This window comes from Cibotium barometz, chromosome 32 (assembly GCF_041138505.1).
Source record: "Cibotium barometz isolate CiBa-2024 chromosome 32, ASM4113850v1, whole genome shotgun sequence".
NCBI lineage: Eukaryota > Viridiplantae > Streptophyta > Polypodiopsida > Cyatheales > Cibotiaceae > Cibotium > Cibotium barometz.
In genome coordinates this window covers 2,096,146-2,116,516 of record NC_141077.1, presented here as the reverse complement: position 1 = coordinate 2,116,516, position 20,371 = coordinate 2,096,146, and positions in this window count along the sequence as shown.

The following is a 20,371-nucleotide window of genomic DNA, read 5'->3' as shown; positions in this document are numbered from 1 at the left end:
TGGAGGGGGAGAGTACTTCTCCAATGAGTTCTCTGAATTTTTGAAGAAGAATGGTATTCGGAGATAGTTTACATGTAGATACACTCCGCAGCAAAATGGAGTTGCTGAGCGAAAAACCAGGCACATTGCTGAGATTGTGCTGCGAGCATTGATAGGAGAGAAGAATATGCTGCATAGCTATTGGGCTGAGGTTGTTTCTACAGCAGTTTACATCATGAACAGGACTCCAACTGCAGCCATATATGATGAACTCCAGAGAAGAGGTTTACTGGAAGAAAACCTTATTTGTCTCATCTTAAAGTCTTTGGATGCATTGCATATGTGCATCAGATGAGCTGAGAACTAAGCTGGATCCAAAAGCTGAAAAATGTATGTTTATTGGGTATTCCCTTGAGCAAAAGGGATACAGGTGTTATAACCCTGCTACACGTGAGTTGAGGGTAAGCAGGGATGTTGTTTTTGATGAGATGAGCAGCTGGTATGCTGCTGAAAAAGAAGCTGTTGGTACTGATGTGAGTGGAAATGTGGTTGCACAAAATACAAGTCAACAATCACAGTCTTTGAGTGGACCAGGAGAGTCCTCATCTAGTGGTTCAGTTGATAGACCATGGAGTGGCAAGCTGCATCATAATACCAGTCCTACAAATGTGATTAGTACATCACATAAAGGCAAAGAGAAAGTGGTTGAGCCCCTTAGTATGCTTGATATTTCTGCAGGGCACTCTCATGTTGATGGAGAGTCTAGTGGCTCAGAGATGAGCCTTGGTGAGGATCTTGGGATACCAGCTATGAGAACACCTGCTGGTGGTGTAAAGAAGGCTATGGAAGCCATGAATGCAAAGCTGCAAAGATCTCAGAGAGTGAAGAATCTTGTGCAGAGGTTTACCTATGATGGTTATGTGGCATATCACTATGCATACATGGCAAAAGTTGTAGAGATTGTAGAGCCCACATGCATTGATGAGGCTGTTGGAAATGTGTGCTAGGAGAAAGCTATGGATGAGGAGATGGATGCACTATATGGAAAGAAATGAGACTTGGGATTTAGTGCAATTGCCTGAAGGCAAGAAAGCCATGGATGCACGTGGGTGTACAAAGTAAAACATAACAGTGATGGAAGCATAAGCAGGTACAAGGCTATATTGGTAGCCAAAGGATATGCGCAGACATATGGCATTGATTATGAGGAAACTTTCAGCCCAGTTGCCAAGATGGCAACAGTGAGAGTTGTGATAGCAGTGGCTGCGTCAAAGCAATGTTCTTTACATCAAATGGATGTAAAGAATACTTTCTTGCATGGGGATTTGCAGGAAGAGGTGTATATGTTGCAGCCACCTGGTATGAGGATGGTTATGAGGATGTGAGTCACCCCGAGCATGTTTGCAAGTTTAAGAAAGCCTTGTATGGCTTAAATCAAGCACCAAGAGCATGGTCTGACAAGATTTCTGAATATCTTGTCACTATTGGCTTTCATGTAGCTAATGCAGATTTCTCGCTGTATGTGAGACACAGTGATAGAGGGGTGTGTGCTTGTTGTCATCTATGTAGATAACCTGATCATTACGAGGGACCATGATGCAAAGATCTTTGATGTAAAGATCTTGCTTAGACAGAAGTTTGAGATGAAGGATTTGGGGGAGCTCAGATATTTCTTGGGCATTGAGGTGATTAGGTCACCACATGGTATTGGATTACTGCAGAGACTGTATGGCTTGGACATGTTGTCCAAGTATAGTATGATAGGCTGTAAGCCTATCTCAGTGCCATTGGATCAGAATGGCAAGTTGAGTGCAGATTCAGGAGAGATTTTGGAGGATCCTACTAGGTATAGCATAGTAGGAAGCTTGATCTAATGACGATCACCAGGCCAGATTTGAGCTATGCTGTTGGGTTGGTGAGTCAGTTTATGCCTCGGAAGCCCGCATTTGGATGCATTGAGATGCATACTGAGGTATGTGAGGTCTACTTTGCATTGTGGACTATTCTATGAAACTACAACAGAGATATCTGTACATGGGTACACAGATGCTGATTGGGCTGGTAGTATCTCAGATAGAAGGTCTACTAGTGGCTTCATGTTTTCCTTGGGGAGTGCTACGGTGACTTGGAGCAGCAAAGAAGCAGCTTACGGTCGCTCTATCCAGTACTACAAAGGCCGACTACAGAGGTGCTGCTATGGCAGCATGTGAGGTAGCTTGGTTGAGAAAGCTACTTGCAGATTTGGGTCTATCAGTGGATAGACAAGTTGTCATTTTCTGTGATAACATTAGCAGTATACAGTTGGCCAAGAACCCAGTTTTTCATGCTCACACGAAGCATATAGAGGTCCACTACCATTTTGTCAGAGAGAAGGTTTTGGCAGGAGACGTTGACCTTGTTTATGTCAGCACACAGGATTAGGTCGCTGACATCTTCACTAAAGCATTGGGTACCGAGAAGCTCCGCAGATTCAGGGCTTCGCTTGGTGTACATGAGATGGAGTTGAGCTCGAGGGGGAGTGTTGAGATATCGAGCTCATCTAGTGAGGCGGTGGTGATCCGCCTGGGAGATAGGCCCCACACTTACACCACTGGCATGGTTGGTGAGATCATGGGTGATATGCGGCCAGTGGGATGACAGGCTGTGTGAAAGCCATTCTAGAGACTGGCATAGTTATTACGCCAGCTCATTTAGTTGGGTTCACACTATAGAGAATCCTAGTATGTATTTGGTTGAGTACCTTTTCATATAGTGTGTACTCTTATCCTTGTATATGGTGTGTTAAATGTTGTGTGAAGGAGAAGAAGATTTTCAGCCTCTCACCTTGTGTGTTCTTTTCTAGGGTTTTGTGAGTGATAAAAGAGCCATGGACTCATCCATTGAGGACCCGCAAGGTCATTCAACCAAATCCATGCCCGGTTTCAGAAAACAACTCTTACTCCTTGTTAATATATTTTCCAGGACGCACGTGTGGGTATCTTCGACAACCCAGAGCCCGAGCACCGTATGGTCAGCACCCTCTAGGGTCCTTCGCAGGTCACCTAGCGCTTCACTCATAGGCCGCTTCCTTGGTCCCTCATCCACTGTACTGGAAGCTCACCATTTAAATCAAATCGAGGCTGGTCAAGACCTCGGCTGACCTTGCTACGCGAGACGTCCTCCGTTGACTCTCTGTCAGTTGTTGCAACTTTATCAGTTAGGTCTTCACGACCTTATTCACAAGACAGTCAAAATGCTTCCCCAGCATTCTTGACATAAAACAGTCATTTACAAACAGGTCACAATACAGTTTCTATAATGAACTCTCATCTTTCACATTATCCCTCATCAGTTCACATTACTTATTCCACATTCAATTCATATATGTACCCATTCTCCTCCAATCACATCAATTTCCATCTCATCACATCAGATTCATTCATATCATCGTCACATCATTTCACATACACATTCGCATTCATTATTCCACATACACATCCATATTCGTACATCCATATCCATACATCCACATCCATATCCGCATTCATACATACACATGTATCCACATTCCATATCTACATCCATACATCCACATCCACATCCACATCCACATCCATACATCCAATTCCACATCCACATCCACATTCCACATTCATACATCCACATCCACATCCACATTCGTACATCCACATCCACGTCCACATCCAATCCACATCCACATCCATACATCCACATCCATACATCCACATTCACATCCATGTCCACATCCACATCCACATCCACATCCACATCCATACATCCACATCCACATCCACATCCATACATCCACATCCATACATCCACATCCACATCCACATCCATACATCCAATTTCACATCCACATTCATACTTCCACATCCACATTCCACATTCATACATCCACATCCACATCCACATTCATACATCCACATCCACATCCACATTCACATCCACATCCATACATCCACATCCACATCCACATTCATACATCCACATCCACATTCCATATCTACATCCATACCCACATTCCATATCTACATCCATACATCCACATCCACATCCATATATCCACATCCATACATCCACATTCACATCCACATCCATACATCCAATTCTACATCTACATCCACATTAATACATCCACATCCACATCCATACATCAACATCCACATCCACATCCACATCCACATTCATACATCCACATCCACATTCCATATCTACATCCATACCCACATTCCATATCTACATCCATACATCCACATCCACATCCATATATCCACATCCACATCCATACATCCACATTCACATCCACATCCATACATCCATTTTCACATCTACATCCACATCCATGCATCCATTTTCACATCCACATTCATACATCCATATCCACATTCACATTCATACATCACATCCACATCTACATTCATACATCCAAACATCCATTTCCACATCCACATTCATACATCTACACCCACATCCATATCATCCATTCATCCATCTACATCAACCCACATCATTCACACATCAAACTACATCATTCATTCATCCATCTACATCAACCCACATCATTCACACATCAAACTACATCATTCATTCATCCATCTACATCAACCCACATCATTCACACATCAAACAACATCATCCATTCACATCCGATTCACATGCTGTCATTCATTCACATCCCTTATCATTCATTCATATCATGATTCACATGACATCACATTCCTTCACATCCTATACCATTCATTCACATCCTAATTCATAGGACATCACATCCATTCACATCCTAATTCACAGGACATCACATCCATTCCTCCATTTTTATTTATCTGATTCATATCACTTCCACCCATCCATTTACATCTATCTGATTCCTATCACATCTATTTATAGAATGTAGGAGAATTCTAATTTTTTGATATAAAGATTCTTTACGCATCTAATTTAACTCTTTTGAATTAAAAATAAAATTCTTTATGCATCTTTTTATGCATAAAATCAAAATTGATGAAAATAACTCTTTTGAAATAAAAATAAAATTCTTTATGCACCTATTTATGCATAAAATCAAAATTGATGAAAATAACTCTTTTGAAATAAAAATAAAATTCTTTATGCATCTATTTATGCCTAAAATCAAAATTGATGAAAATAACTCTTTTGAAATAAAAATAAAATTCTTTATGCATCTATTTATGCATAAAATCAAAATTGATGAAAATAACTCTTTTGAATTAAAAATAAAATTCTTTATGCATCTATTTATGCATAAAATAAAAATTGATGAGAATAACACTTTTGGATTAAAATAAAATCTTTATGCATCTTTCCATGCATAAATCCAATTTAGTAGGAATTACACTTTTAGAATAAAAGAATTTCTCTTATGCATCTAATTTATGCATAAATCCATTTATGATAAAAATCATAATTTTAATATAAAAAAATATCTTTTATGCATACAAATCATTTATGATGAAAATCACTCTTTTAATATAAAAGAATTTCTTTTATGCATCCATTTATGCATAAAAATTATTTATGATGAAAATCACACTTTTAATATAAAAAATTATCTTTTATGCATATGTTTATGCATAAAATCATTTATGATGAAAATCACACTTTTAATATAAAAAAATATCTTTTATGCATATGTTTATGCATAAAGTCACTTATGATGAAAATCACACTTTTAACATAAAAAAAATATCTTTTATGCATATGTTTATGCATAAAAATAATTTATGATGAAAGTAACACTTTTATAATTAAAAATATTATTTTATGCATAATTTTATGCATAGAAATCAATAATGATAAAAGTAACACTTTTATAATAAGAAAATAAATTTTTATGCATACTTTTATGCATAAAAATCAATATGATGAAAGTAACTCTTTTGTAATAAAAAAATACTTTTATGCATAAAAATCCATAATGAATAAAGTAACACTTTCATTAAAAAAATTTATCAATAAGTATCTTTCAGGGGATTACTCTTTTTGATTAATAAAAGATGAAATTTATTTCACAAGTTTTCAAAAATTTTACCATTTTAACCTCCTTTGTATGGCTGACCATTTTTCAATTTTTAAGTCATTAAAACTAATTAGAAGTTCACCAAGAGTATTTAAATCATTCTAGTGTAAACATTTTCTACTTATTTAAGAGAACATTATGAAAAACTTGATTTCATCCAATAATCAATCATCTAGGATAAAGAATGGTTGGATTTACTAAAGAAGAGAGGGGAATGCCTTTTTTCAATGAGGCATAACATCCATTCAATTTAGAGAAGACAAAAAACCATAAAAGAATTAGAAAAGAGAAGAATCTCCAACTTACATTGATAATTTGAGAGCTTTCCTTTCGCTTAATGGTTTGAGGGTTCTACTCTTGTTTGAAACAAGAGTGGCCACCAATCTTTTAGAAGAGGGAAGGTCAAAAACTAATGAATTATGAGTAAATTCATAGTTTTTGGCTCTTGGGAGAAGCAGGGTAACAGTGCAAAAAACACTATTAAGCTTCAACAAAGGGGGAGGCTTCTATTTATAGGAAAAAGTGAGCCTCTAACCAAGCAAACTGATTCTAGAATTTTCTAGATCAGTTTGGTCAATTTTTGACCATTTTTAGGTCAGTTTTGCTCACTTTTTGGATCTAGTTGAAACAGGAGAGAGGAGAGATAAAAATATCTCATTATTTGGGAGTTTAAAACTCATTTAAACATGTGAAATAGGCACCTCCTTCATCAGGGAAATTCCCCCATACTGAGGTGTCAAAAATGCATCATTTCTTCTAAATATCTCTCTTTTTTAACTATTAACCTTGTCCTTAGTCAACTCTTCATCTTATGTGAGTATTTACTCATTTTTGGGGGGATTTTCTTTATTTCTTCCATTTATCTCCTCCACACATTTGGATGAATCTTATTGGCCCATAGGAACCTTAATTTAAAATTTCAAAAAAATCTTGACCCTCAGGATAAGGCCTCTTGAACAGATTATACTTGATTTCTAATGCACCTTCTGAAAATCTTTTTGAACTTCTGTTTCGGGGGAACTTATTTTAATAAGAAAAGACATTTTTCCATCCAAAAATATTTAAAAACTGAATTACCACTCTCTAGAAGATTTTCTCTCTCTAGGCCAAAACTGGTAGAAACAAGATCTTTTATATTTTTGAAGAGGGATTTGACTACAGGGGAAGATACTGGACATCCTGAGAGGCTGGGGAGAAATCTTACATTCTACCCCACTTAAAAAACACGAGATGTCATCATCTCAGAGGTGGAGTATGATATCTTTCATCTTCTTCTTCTTCTTCTCAGAGGTGGAGTATGATATCTTTCATCGTCTTCTTCAATCACTTCCAGCGTTACAGCCTTGGAAGTGGACGACCGATTTGGGAACAACTCTCTTTGGCTTCCTCTATTCTGAGGTGGAGGTCTTGCATTACCTTGAATTGAAACTGCAGGTTGGATAGAGGGTCTACCTTTGGGATCTCCTTGATTTTGATGGTGGATAGAACCCTGATTACTCTGGACGGGGAAGGGGCTGGAGTATGGAATCTTGATCCCTGATTTTCCTGCCCTGAAAACCTTGATCCAAAAGGAGTTGGGCAATCCATGCTCTGCGATGTCCAAACCCTTGACAATTATAGCATTTCACTCTCTTGTTCAAGGGTCTCTTGTTCAAGGGTGGAACTTTTGAAGTTGAAATCCAGGGGATTGAGTTTCAGGAAAAGGACATTTCTTCCATTCTGGAACTTCCCATATCTTGGGTTTGACCTTGATATCTCTTAGGCGGAGAGGAAGGTTGGAATCACCTTCTGGGAATAAAAACCTTTTGAAAGGTGATGGTACTGGCTTTGGCGGGACTTTGACATCAAAGGTCTTGGCGAAATCCTTCGCCATCCAAACTGCTTTGGCCATGGAAAGTGGCTTGGCATTCTTCACCAGGATATTCAAAGGTTTGTTCAATCCCCGAATGAACCATTAGCAGTTTTTCATCCAGCGGAGGTGAGTTTGAGGAGGAGGGCGAATGCTTGGTGATATGCTTCAATAGTTCTACTCCCCTGGGTTAACTCTAAGAATTTGTTCAACTTTGTTTCTAAAAAATTAGGAGGACAAAACCTCGTCCTTAGGTAAATTTTGAGATCAGTCGAGGTTTGGGTATTTCGGTCGAGACGGTTTGTCTCGCAGTGGTTTCTCCATGCCACTCTAGGTGACTCCACTATCTTTAGCCTTGCAAGAGACATTTTGCTCTTCTCATTGTACCCGGTGACATCAAAGTATTCTTCCATTGATTCGATCCACTTCTCCACAGCCTTGCCCAAGTTTTTCCCTTCTCCCTTGAAAGGTCCAGGCTGTAAACTATGAAGAGTTTTACGAGCATCCAGGTCGAGCTCTTCTTCATCGAGTTGGGGGTTAACATTTCTACCACGACTATCAATACAAAAAATCTTGTTAAGTCTCTTTATTTATGATTCAATCCGATTTTTGATTCAACTGATTCCAGGATTCTCTAAATAGGTCGACTCCCCACAGAGTCAATGGGATAAAGATACTCATATAGAACGCATTATCAGTTAACAATTCATTCAGAATTATCTCATTCATATCTTTAACATAATAATGGTCCATTAGACTGAATTTTTCTATCTAAACAATCCTCCATGGGGATTTCAAATTTTCAGATTTTTAATTTATCAACCCTTAACTTGATCCACTGATCAAAAGTTAACAGTAGTAATCTGCCAGCACAATCCACTAATCTCATAGTGATTTGCTGAAGTCATTAACGTCATTCTAGCTACGAACATTATCACAGGGACTCGTCCCATTCATCCTCATTGTGGTTTTGCTCGGCTTATTACATTTCAACCAAATTTCAGGAATCATCATTTTTCAATCAGAATCCAAATCAATTCATCAGTTCACAACCAGAATTTAAAAATCATCATTTTTCAATCAGAATCCAAATCAATTCATTAGTTCACAACCAGAATTTAAAAATCATTATCAACCACATTCGAATTCATCATCTGGATAGCATTAATGCTTATAATTTCAAGTCTTAGATTTACTCGTACAGTAAAGAGCTGCAATTATACCCTCGGTATATACGGGTAGTCATGGTCCTTGGAATTATAAGGTAAAGACCATCATGTCTAGGCCTCAAGCAAGTCAGGGATTCCATACAATTGTGGTACTTCCATCTGAAGACCCAATTACTAATTTATGAATTACAGTTCAAATAACAATTTGTATGAATTTCATCACACAATTCTGATCTTATACTGCTACTTCATAAATTTTTGATATTTTTGGCTTTTTGGTTGATCCTCATTAGTCAATTTGCTCTGATACCAACTGTAAGATCCCTAACCCCACTGCGCAACAAATTCTAGGGTGCTAGCAACGGAAGTAGCACTTCTTGCACGGGGTAGGGTCCCACACTCGGGGCCTCGCTCCCACGGATATCCAGACAAGAGACTAAACCATCGGTTTTTCTAAAACCGAACCCGGAAAAACTTCCTTTGCCTGGAAAGCACGGGCGATTCCACCAGGATAACTTTTCTTTAACGTAGTCAAGAGCCTTAACTAACTGAGCTCATCTGACCAAACCCGTAAGTCCCATAGTCAGATCAGGGAAAAAGACTGTACTTGGATCATAGAGACCAACGCTTTTTTCCTCATTGAGAGGCACAGCCGTTGATTCTTTTCCATAGAACAATTTTTCTCCGGAATTTACTTCATCTATCGAACTAAACAGAAATTTGAGTCTCGATTTATGGATCCATCAGTCCAGCCTAACCCCATCCAGTCCCATGGGTTAGCCAACCGCCCAACCACTGTAGTGATGGGATCCAATAAAGAATTTGGTTAGGTTTTTTCCCGGGTACTAGGGAAAAGAGTTCCCAGGTCCCCCTAGCCGGAATTTCAAGCAAATTTAACGCCAGTCACACCACTTACACACCCAATATGAAATTGCCTTTTTCCCAGATTCAACTATCTCTAAAGCAATCATTTAGTGAAACCATAGTGTCACCGATCATAATCTTTCAAAGTATCCAGTTGAATCCTAATTTCCAATCATTCCTTCATCGGAGTATCTATGGCATCATTGGCAACCAGAACGCTCACCACCTGCTCACTCAGGGGTCTTTTCGATAGTCCCTAGCTCTCATAGTACCCGACAATACATTCACTCATAAAAATCAAGAAGGAATCTCCATTAAAGATCAGCAAGATCAACCAACAGATCCATATAAAAGAGCCATGGACTCATCAGTTGAGGACCAACAAGGTCAATCAACCAGATCCATGCCTGGTTTCAAAAAACAACTCTTACTCCTTGTTCCAATATCTTCCACGATGCACGTGTGGGTATCTTCGACGACCCAGAGCCCAAGCACCGTATGGTCAGCACCCTCTAGGGTCCTTCGCAGGTCACCTAGCGCTTCACTCATAGGTCGCTTCCTTGGTCCCTCATCCACCGTACCGGAAGCTCACCATTTAAATCCCGAATCGAGGGAGGCTGGTCAAGACCTCGGCCGACCTTGCGCTACGCGAGACGTCCTCCGTTGACTCTCCGTCAGCTGTTGCCGTCAGCTGTTGCAACTTTATCAGTTAGGTCTCCACGACCTTATTCACAAGACGGTCAAAATGCTTCCCCAGGATTCTTGACATAAAACAGTCATTTACAAACAGGTCACAATACAGTTTCTATAATGAACTCTCGTCTTTCACATTATCCCTCATCAGTTCACATTACTTATTCCACATTCAATTCATATATGTATCCATTCTCATCCAATCACATCAATTTCCATCTCATCACATCAGATTCATTCATATCATCGTCACATCATTTCACATACACATTCGTATTCATTATTCCACATACACATCCACATTTGTACATCCATATCCATACAAACACATCCATATCCTCATTCATACATACACATCCACATTCCATATCTACATCCATACATCCACATCCACATCCACATCCACATCCATACATCCACATCCACATCCACATCCACATCCACATCCATACATCCAATTCCACATCCACATGCATACTTCCACATCCACATTCCACATTCATACATCCACATCCACATCCACATTCATACATCCACATCCACATCCATACATCCACATCCACATCCATACATCCAATTTCACATCCACATTCATACTTCCACATCCACATTCCACATTCATACATCCACATCCACATCCACATCCATACATCCACATCCACATCCACATCCATACATCCACATCCACATCCAGATTCATACATTCACATCCACATTCCATATCTACATCCATATCCACATTCCATATCTACATCCATACATCCACATCCACATCCACATCCATATATCCACATCCATACATCCACATCCACATCCATACATCCACATCCACATCCATACATCCATTTCCACATCTACATCCACATCCACATCCATAAATCCACATCCAGATCCACATCCACATCCACATTCCATATCTACATCCATACCCACATTCCATATCTACATCCATACATCCACATCCACATCCACATCCACATCCATATATCCACATCCATACATCCACATTCACATCCACACCCAAACATCCATTTCCACATCTACATCCACATCCATACATCCATTTTCACATCCATATCCATGTTGAAAAATAGGTAGAGGGAGAGGAGACACACACACAGGAGCAAACCCTAATGTATATTGCAAACCCTAACCATAGAGGGAAGCCATCTCCCTTCTCACACAATGCATAAAGCCATAATCCATAATACACACAACACACTATGAGTTGTGTCCACACACATCTAACCCTAGCTAATGTCCACACACTATGACCAGCTGGACGCGGTCATTTATGTCTCACACATGTTCCTACCTAACATGCCAGCACATAGCATAGCTGGCTCACACTGACATCGAGCTTGAATCTCAACAGCCCCTCTCAAGCTCATGATGTACTGCCATAGATGAAGATAGAGATGCGCTTGGGATATCAAGGCTCTCAACACTCCCCCTCAAGCTCATCCCATGTACTCCCAACATAGTACGGAAGTACTCAAGCTTCTCCCTGCTAAGTGGCTTTGTAAAGATGTCTGCCACCTACTCATCATACTGTAGATCAACTATACCCTCCAGCACCTTCTCTCTGACAAAGTGATAATGGACCTCTATGTGTTTGGTCCGCGCATGAAATACTAGATTCTTGGCCAACTGTATACTGCTCATGTTGTCACAATGAATGATAACTTTGCCATCAATAGGCTCACCCAAATGTGCCAAGAGATTCTTTAACCATACTGCTTCACAAGTAGTAATGGCTGCACCCCTGTATTCAGCCTCTGTAGTACTGGATAAAGTAACTGTAGGTTGCTTCTTGCTACTCCAACTCACCCACGGCACTTCCAAGTGTAAAGGCATAACCACTAGTAGACCTCCTGTCATATGAGCTACCTGCCCAATCAGCATCTGTGTAGCCATGTATATCCAAGCCTTTACCACTCTCATAAAAAAGACTATAATGTGCAGTGGTCTTTACATATCTCATAATGTGTCTCACTGCATCCAAATGAGGTTTTCTGGGGCTCTGCATAAACTGGCTTACTAGCCCCACAGCATAACTCAAATCCGGGCGTGTGATAGTCATGTAAATGAGACTACCAACCATCTTTCTGTACATAGATGGATCATCCAACTCCTTCACCATAATCAGCCCGCAATTTCACATTCTGCTCCAAAGGTGTACTCATAGGCTTACACCCTGTCATGCCATATTTTGCCAACATATCCAATGCATATTGGCGCTGTACTAACCATGTACCTGCATGGCCTGACAGGCTTCACAAACATGCATATTCCCATCATACTTGAATCTAGGCAGCCCACTAACAATGCCTCTCGCCTGCATGTTCTTTAACCTTTGTATATTGACATGTCCAATCCTCTTATGCCACATATCAATGTCTTGTACCACATTTGTGCTTTTAGAGAACATGGCTGATTTTAACTCAGGAATTCCAGCATCCAGCTTAAACAACTTGCCTTCTTTCTTGCCTTTAGCAATGACTCTACATCCACGTTTGAAATCCTCAACGAAGCAACCATGCTCATTTTGAAACGAACCTGTAATCCCTGTTCCACCATTTGACCAACTGAGGCCAAGCTTTTTGTGATAGAGGCACATACAATACATCTGACATAGATTTTGTTTGACCATTGTGCATAACCAATGGTACACTTCCAACATGTGTAATGGCATGCTGAGTATCATCTCCTGTTTCCACATAGCCTTTCACATCCATAGGCTTCATATGCTCAAACCATTCACCATGACAAGTCATATGGTTTGATGCTCCAGAGTCCATATACCAAGTGTCATCATTCTCACCATTTGTCATCATAGATCCAACAACATGTTTCATGGCAAACAAATGATTTGCGCTGCCATCATTACTGCTTGATGCATAATTTCCACCACCATGTTGTGCATAATTTCCACGATGTTGTGCTCTACCCCCTCTCAAATCATTCTATTTGCGGAAACAATCTCTTGCCATATGACCAAATTTCCCACAGTAATGGCATTCCACATCTTGCATAGATGTTTGTTGGCCTTGCCAACATCCTCTACCACGAGGATTACCTCTGCCTCTCTGAGGTGTATATCCACGAACCACCTCTAGCACCATATGAAGGCTGAAAATTCTGTTGTGGTGACCTATCTTGCCATCCACGACCATTACCATGGCCACGTGATGCGAATCTCCCCCTGCCTCTAAAACCTCTTTGGGAATAGAAAGCTTGATTTCTGCCATTATCATCATGGCTAGTAGATGCATCCAGAAAGGAATCACTGAGTTTGATTTCCTCAACAAGCAAGAGTGAAACCAACTCATCGAACCGAGATGGATGTATCAAAATATTTATATTCCTTGCCAAGACCACGCAAGGTAATATCCACCAAATCATCATCAGGCATGGGGGCATTTATTGTTGTCAATGCATCTGCAAACTTCTTTATTTCTTGCACATAATCATGATGCTCCCTTTATTCCGCTTCACATTATGTATCTGTTGTCACAACTGAGACTTGCGAGCACTCGTGTCTGTATCAAACAACTTCACCAATATATCCCATGCATCCTTGGGATTCTCAGCATCATGTATGTGTATGAGCATAGCATCCGAAATACATATAGATAGATAATGCAACACTTTGAATGCTCTTTCTGACCATTGCTTATGAGATATAACCTTCTGCTCTATAGGTTGTCGGGGTAGTTCCGGCTCTCGCTCAGCACCTATAATGAGATTCCAAAAACCTTTTCCCTTCAGAAAACTTTTGATCCTGTACTTCCATGCTTGGAAGTTCTTCCTATCCAGCTTTTCACCAACAATCTGTACTGGATTATCCGACATATTGCTCAATGCAAAAACACCTTGCGTACACTTCCAAATCTGTAAACAAGACTTCCTTAGCTAAACCACACTTCAATGAGTGTTCCAGATACTCCAATGTAGTCAACAATCTTCAAATTTGATGTAGAAAATCAACCTGTATGCATCCACCAAAATGAACTGGCTCACGCAGTCCGAGATACCCTGATTTGATGTGCTTTCCAAGGCTCCAAATTACAATGTAGTGGTTCAATCAAGTATGCACAACTTGCATTGACACCTAAACAACTTCGATGTTGAGTATCAACACCATCCGACATGTGTACATATCAATTTTGTCAAACCCCTTTCTCTGTTTTGGGAAAAACTAGAAAAACCAGTAAAACCAGTAGTAATTTTGCTCTAATTTCTTCAATCTTTGTCCAAATTGAGCAACCAGGCATTCATTAACTTAGCAATGATGTCCACTAACTCCATGTAAGAGGAATTAGTCCAACTGTTTAAGACCAAAGAGTAGTTGTTCGATTAAACTCACTCTGTTTCTCTACAACCAGTAGAAACCAGTAGGACAGCCTGTTTAATCAGCTCATTCCTATCTCAATTGATGATAATTGATCAATCCAATCATATAGCCTTCTTCTCAAGTGTGTGTAGCAACTAATTGCTAAGTCAATTGTGGAAGTAAGCAAGCACACAAGTGGTAATCGACCTCCTCGTATCAAAAAATATCAAAAAACTGCCCTGTTTCTCTGTCCAAAATGCGCCGCTTGCTCCTGAGGGTTTTGTGAGTGTTTATGTTGCTAATTGATGAGGTAAACAAGTACCCAACACACCTAGGTATGTGTGTAACCAGTCCAAAAACATGCTCCAAATGCATCAAATTTTGACCTCCTTTTCTCTGTTTTGTGAGAGCTCAAAAACCAGAATTTTTCACTCATTCAAATGCATGTAAATTGCTCCAAAATCAGTTTAAGGCTTGCATAGGAGTTGCCAATACATTCCTCCTTGTCAGATACATGTGTCTTTTGCTAGATTTACATGTATTTCCACCATACATCAGTGCTTCCAAGCTTTAATGGAAAGCTTCCAAAAAACCAGATTTACATGTGTCTTTTGCTAGATTTACATGTATTTCCACCATACATCAGTGCTTCCAAGCTTTAATGGAAAGCTTCCAAAAAACCAGAATTTTTGTTTGCTTTGGGCAACTCTAATTTGCTTTGTTTCTGTTTGAATCACCTGCAATCCACTCAAGGATGTTTAGAATACCTTACCCGGTAGGCCAAGCTCTCAGATCTAATAGTAATCGGTGTGCTCCAAGCTTCACAGCATCAATGGCAAGCTTCACAGCTTTTCTTCATAGCTTCTTCTCCCTCTTCTCTCACTCACTCATAAACCCTAATAGACAGCACAAGGCTTTGATACCATGTTGAAAAATAGGTAGAGGGAGAGGAGACACACACATAGGAGCAAACCCTAATGTATATTGCAAACCCTAACCATAGAGGGAAGCCATCTCCCTTCTCACACAATGCATAAAGCCATAATCCATAATACACACAACACACTATGAGTTGTGTCCACACACATCTAACCCTAGCTCATGTCCACACACTATGACCAGTTGGACGCGATCATTTATGTCTCACACATGTTCCTACCTAACATGCCAGCACATAGGATAGCTGGCTCACACTCACATCGAGCTTGAATCTCAACAATCCACATTCACATTCATACATCACATCCACATCTACATTCATACATCCACACATCCATTTCCACATCCACATTCATACATCTACACCCACATCCATATCATCCATTCATCCATCTACATCAACCCACATCATTCACACATCAAACTACATCATCCATTCATCCATCTACATCAACCCACATCATTCACACATCAAACCACATCATCCATTCACATTCGATTCACATGCCGTCATTCATTCACATCCCTTATCATTCATTCATACCATGATTCACATCACATCACATTCCTTCACATCCTATACCATTCATTCATTCACATCCTAATTCACAGGACATCACATCCATTCATCCATTTTTATTTATCTGATTCATATCACTTCCATCCATCCATTTATATCTATCTGATTCCTATCACATCTCATCACATCTATTTATAAAATGTAGGAGAATTCTAATTTTTTGATATAAAGATTCTTTATGCATCTAATTAGGCATAAAGACAACTTTGGTAGGAATAACACTTTTATAAAAATCCTTTTATGCATCTATTTAGGCATAAGTTCAATTTTCAGGAGAATAACACTTCCGAATTAAAAATAAACCTTTTATGCATTTTACTATGCATAAATTCCATTTTAATGAGAATAACACTTTCAAAATAAAAATAATTCTTTTATGCATTTTACTATGCATAAATTCTATTTTAATGAGAATAAATCTTTCAAAATAAAAATAAATCTTTTATGCATTTTACTATGCATAAATTCCATTTTAATGAGAATAACACTTTCAAAATAAAAATAAATCTTTTATGCATCTAACTATGCATAAATTTAATTTCAATGAAAATAATACTTTTGAAATAAAAATAAATCTTTTATGCATCTTTCTATGCATAAAATCAATATTGATAAGAATAACTCTTTTGAATTAAAAATAAAATTCTTTATGCATCTATTTATGCATAAAATCAAAATAGATGAAAATAACTCTTTTGAAATAAAAATAAAATTCTTTATGCATCTATTTATGCATAAAATCAAAACTGATGAAAATAACTCTTTTGAAATAAAAATAAAATTCTTTATGCATCTATTTATGCATAAAATCAAAATTGATGAAAATAACTCTTTTGAATTAAAAATAAAATTCTTTATGCATCTATTTATGCATAAAATCAAAATTGATGAGAATAACACTTTTGGATTAAAATAAATTCTTTATGCATCTTTCCATGCATAAATCTAATTTAGTCGGAATTACACTTTTAGAATAAAAGAATTTCTATGATGCATCTAATTTATGCATAAAATCCATTTATGATGAAAATCACACTTTTAATATAGACATTTTTTTTAATGCATACAAATTATTTATGATAAAAATCACTCTTTTAATATAAAAGAATTTCTTTTATGCATCCATTTATGCATAAAAATCATTTATGATGAAAATCACACTTTTACTAAAAAAATATCTTTTATGCATATGTTTATGCATAAAATCATTTATGATGAAAATCATACTTTTAATATAAAAAAATATCTTTTATGCATATGTTTATGCATAAAATCATTTATGATGAAAATCACACTTTTAACATAAAAACAATATCTTTTATGCATATGTTTATGTATAAAAATCATTTATGATGAAAGTAACACTTTTATAATAAAAAACATTCTTTCATGCATACTTTTAGAAATCAATAATGATAAAAGTAACACTTTTATAATAAAAAAATAATCCTTTATGCATACTTTTATGCATAAAAATCAATATGATGAAAGTAACTCTTTTGTAATTAAACAAAATATACTTTTATGCATAAAAATCCATAATGAAGAAAGTAACACTTTCATAATAAAAAAATTTATCAATAAGTATCTTTCATAGAATTTAATTCTATTGAAAATGATTCTTTTATAAAAATTAATCAATATGCATCTTTCTATGCATGAATGAAAATGACACTTTTAGAATGCTCTAATGATGGGGATTACTCTTTTTGATTAATAAAAGATAAAATTTATTTCATAAATTTTTAGAAAATTTTACCATAACCTCCTTTGTATGGCTGACCATTTTTTAATTTTTAACTCACTAAAACTAATTAGAAGTTCACCAAGAGTATTTAAATCATTCTAGTGTAAACATTTTCTACTTATTTAAGAGAACATTATGAAAAACTTGATTTCATCCAATAATCAATCATCTAGGATAAAGAATGGTTGGATTTACTAAAGAAGAGAGGGAGATGCCTTTTTTCAAATGAGGCATAACATCTATTCAATTTAGAGAAGACAAAAATCATAAAAAACCATAAAAGAATTAGAAAAGAGAAGAATCTCCAACTTACATTGATAATTTGAGAGCTTTCCTTTGGCTTGATGGTTTGAGGGTTCTACTCTTGTTTGAAACAAGAGTGGCTACCAATCTTTTAGAAGAGGGAAGGTCAAAAACTAATGAATTATGAGTAAATTCACAGTTTTTGGCTCTTGGGAGAAGCAGGCTAAAAGTGCAAAAAACACTATTAAGCTTCAACAAAGAGGGAGGCTTCTATTTATAGGAAAAAGTGAGCCTCTAACCAAGCAAACTGGTTCTAGAATTTTTTGGATTAGTTTGGTCAATTTTTGACCATTTTTAGGTCACTTTTGCTCACTTTTTGGATCTAGTTGAAAGGAGAGATAAAAATATCTCATTATTTGGGAGTTTAAAACTCATTCAAGCATGTGAAATAGGTGCCTTCTTCATGAGGGGAATTCCCCCATATTGAGGTGTCAAAAATGCATCATTTCTTCTAAATATCTCTCTTTTTTAACTATTAACCTTGTCCTTAGTCAACTCTTAACCTTAATTTAAAATTTCCAAAAAATCTTGACCCTCAGGATAAGGGCTCTTGAATAGATTATACTTGATTTCTAATGCACCTTCCGAAAATCTTTTTGAACTTCTGTTTCGGGGGAACCTATTTTAATAAGAAGAGATATTTTTCCATCCAAAATATTTAAAAACTGAATTATCACTCTCTAGAAGATTTTCTCTCTCTAGGCCAAAACTGGTAGAAACAAGATCTTTTATATTTGTGAAGAGGGATTTGACTATAGGGGAAGATACTGGACATCCTGAGAGACTGGGGAGGAATCTTACAGCTTTGGTGATTGGCCACTCCTAGGATAGTGAGGCATACCCTTGCTTGCTACATGGGCCGTCGTCCACTACTACTAGATGTGGCTTCACCCCTAGTTACCTTTTCGAATCCGTCCAATGTTGGACCAAGCGTAGCAGTTGCTCTCCTATTTCCTGGCTCAAACCACATAATTGAGGAAGGGTGATTTCCACCTTTGCTCCTACCAACTCTTCCTCCCAACTTAAATTACCAACCTTCGGTCAGGTAGAACCGTTACCCACCTTTGAAGGTATGGTGGTTGGGGGAATGACCAAGGTAGGTGCCGCTTCCTTCTCCATGGGTGGTGTTTGAGTGAATTCCTCCACAACCTCCTTATAAGTTCCACAATGGATGGGTAAACTGCACCATCAAGAGGAGGAGTTGGTGACTTTAGGGCTCCTTGGGAGGACCGGGTGACGGTTGCCAGTATTAGAGTGTCAGCAGTGTGAGGTGGAACCACAGCTTCCACCATGTTAACCAGTGGGGTTTTAGGACAATCTCGGGTCTAGTGGTCTCGGCTTTGGGAAATGGAGGCATGTGGGCGAGCCCTTTGGTACTGTGCATTGAGCTTGCATGTGGCCGCTCCCCCCACAATGGCAGCATATAAGAGGTTGGGTGGGGTTGTTGGGAGGATGGTGATTGGTGAACCTTTGGTTAGGCCTGGCCCCATACATGTTGTTAGTGGCCAGAAGTACTGGAGGAGCTTCCACATAGACCACCAAGGGTGGGTTTTGATAGACTTGGGTGTTTGTGGGATTGGCATGGGTGGGAGGTATGGATGATAGGTTGGGAGAGTGCCTTCTTGATATGGTATTTGCATAGGTAGGGGGTTGTATGTTAGGGTTACTCCGCGACAATGAGGGGTATTGGTGTATGCTACCGTGGCTACTTGAGATGATCTGGCATGGGGGGTGATGGAGGGGTTTGTACAAAAGTAGCCATGGGGGAGGGAAGGGTATGTGGTGGGGTAGCTAAGTAGGAGAGGCCAGTGTTCACACACACACACACACAAACATTTGTGTGTGTGTGTGTGTGTGTGTGTGTCGATAGGT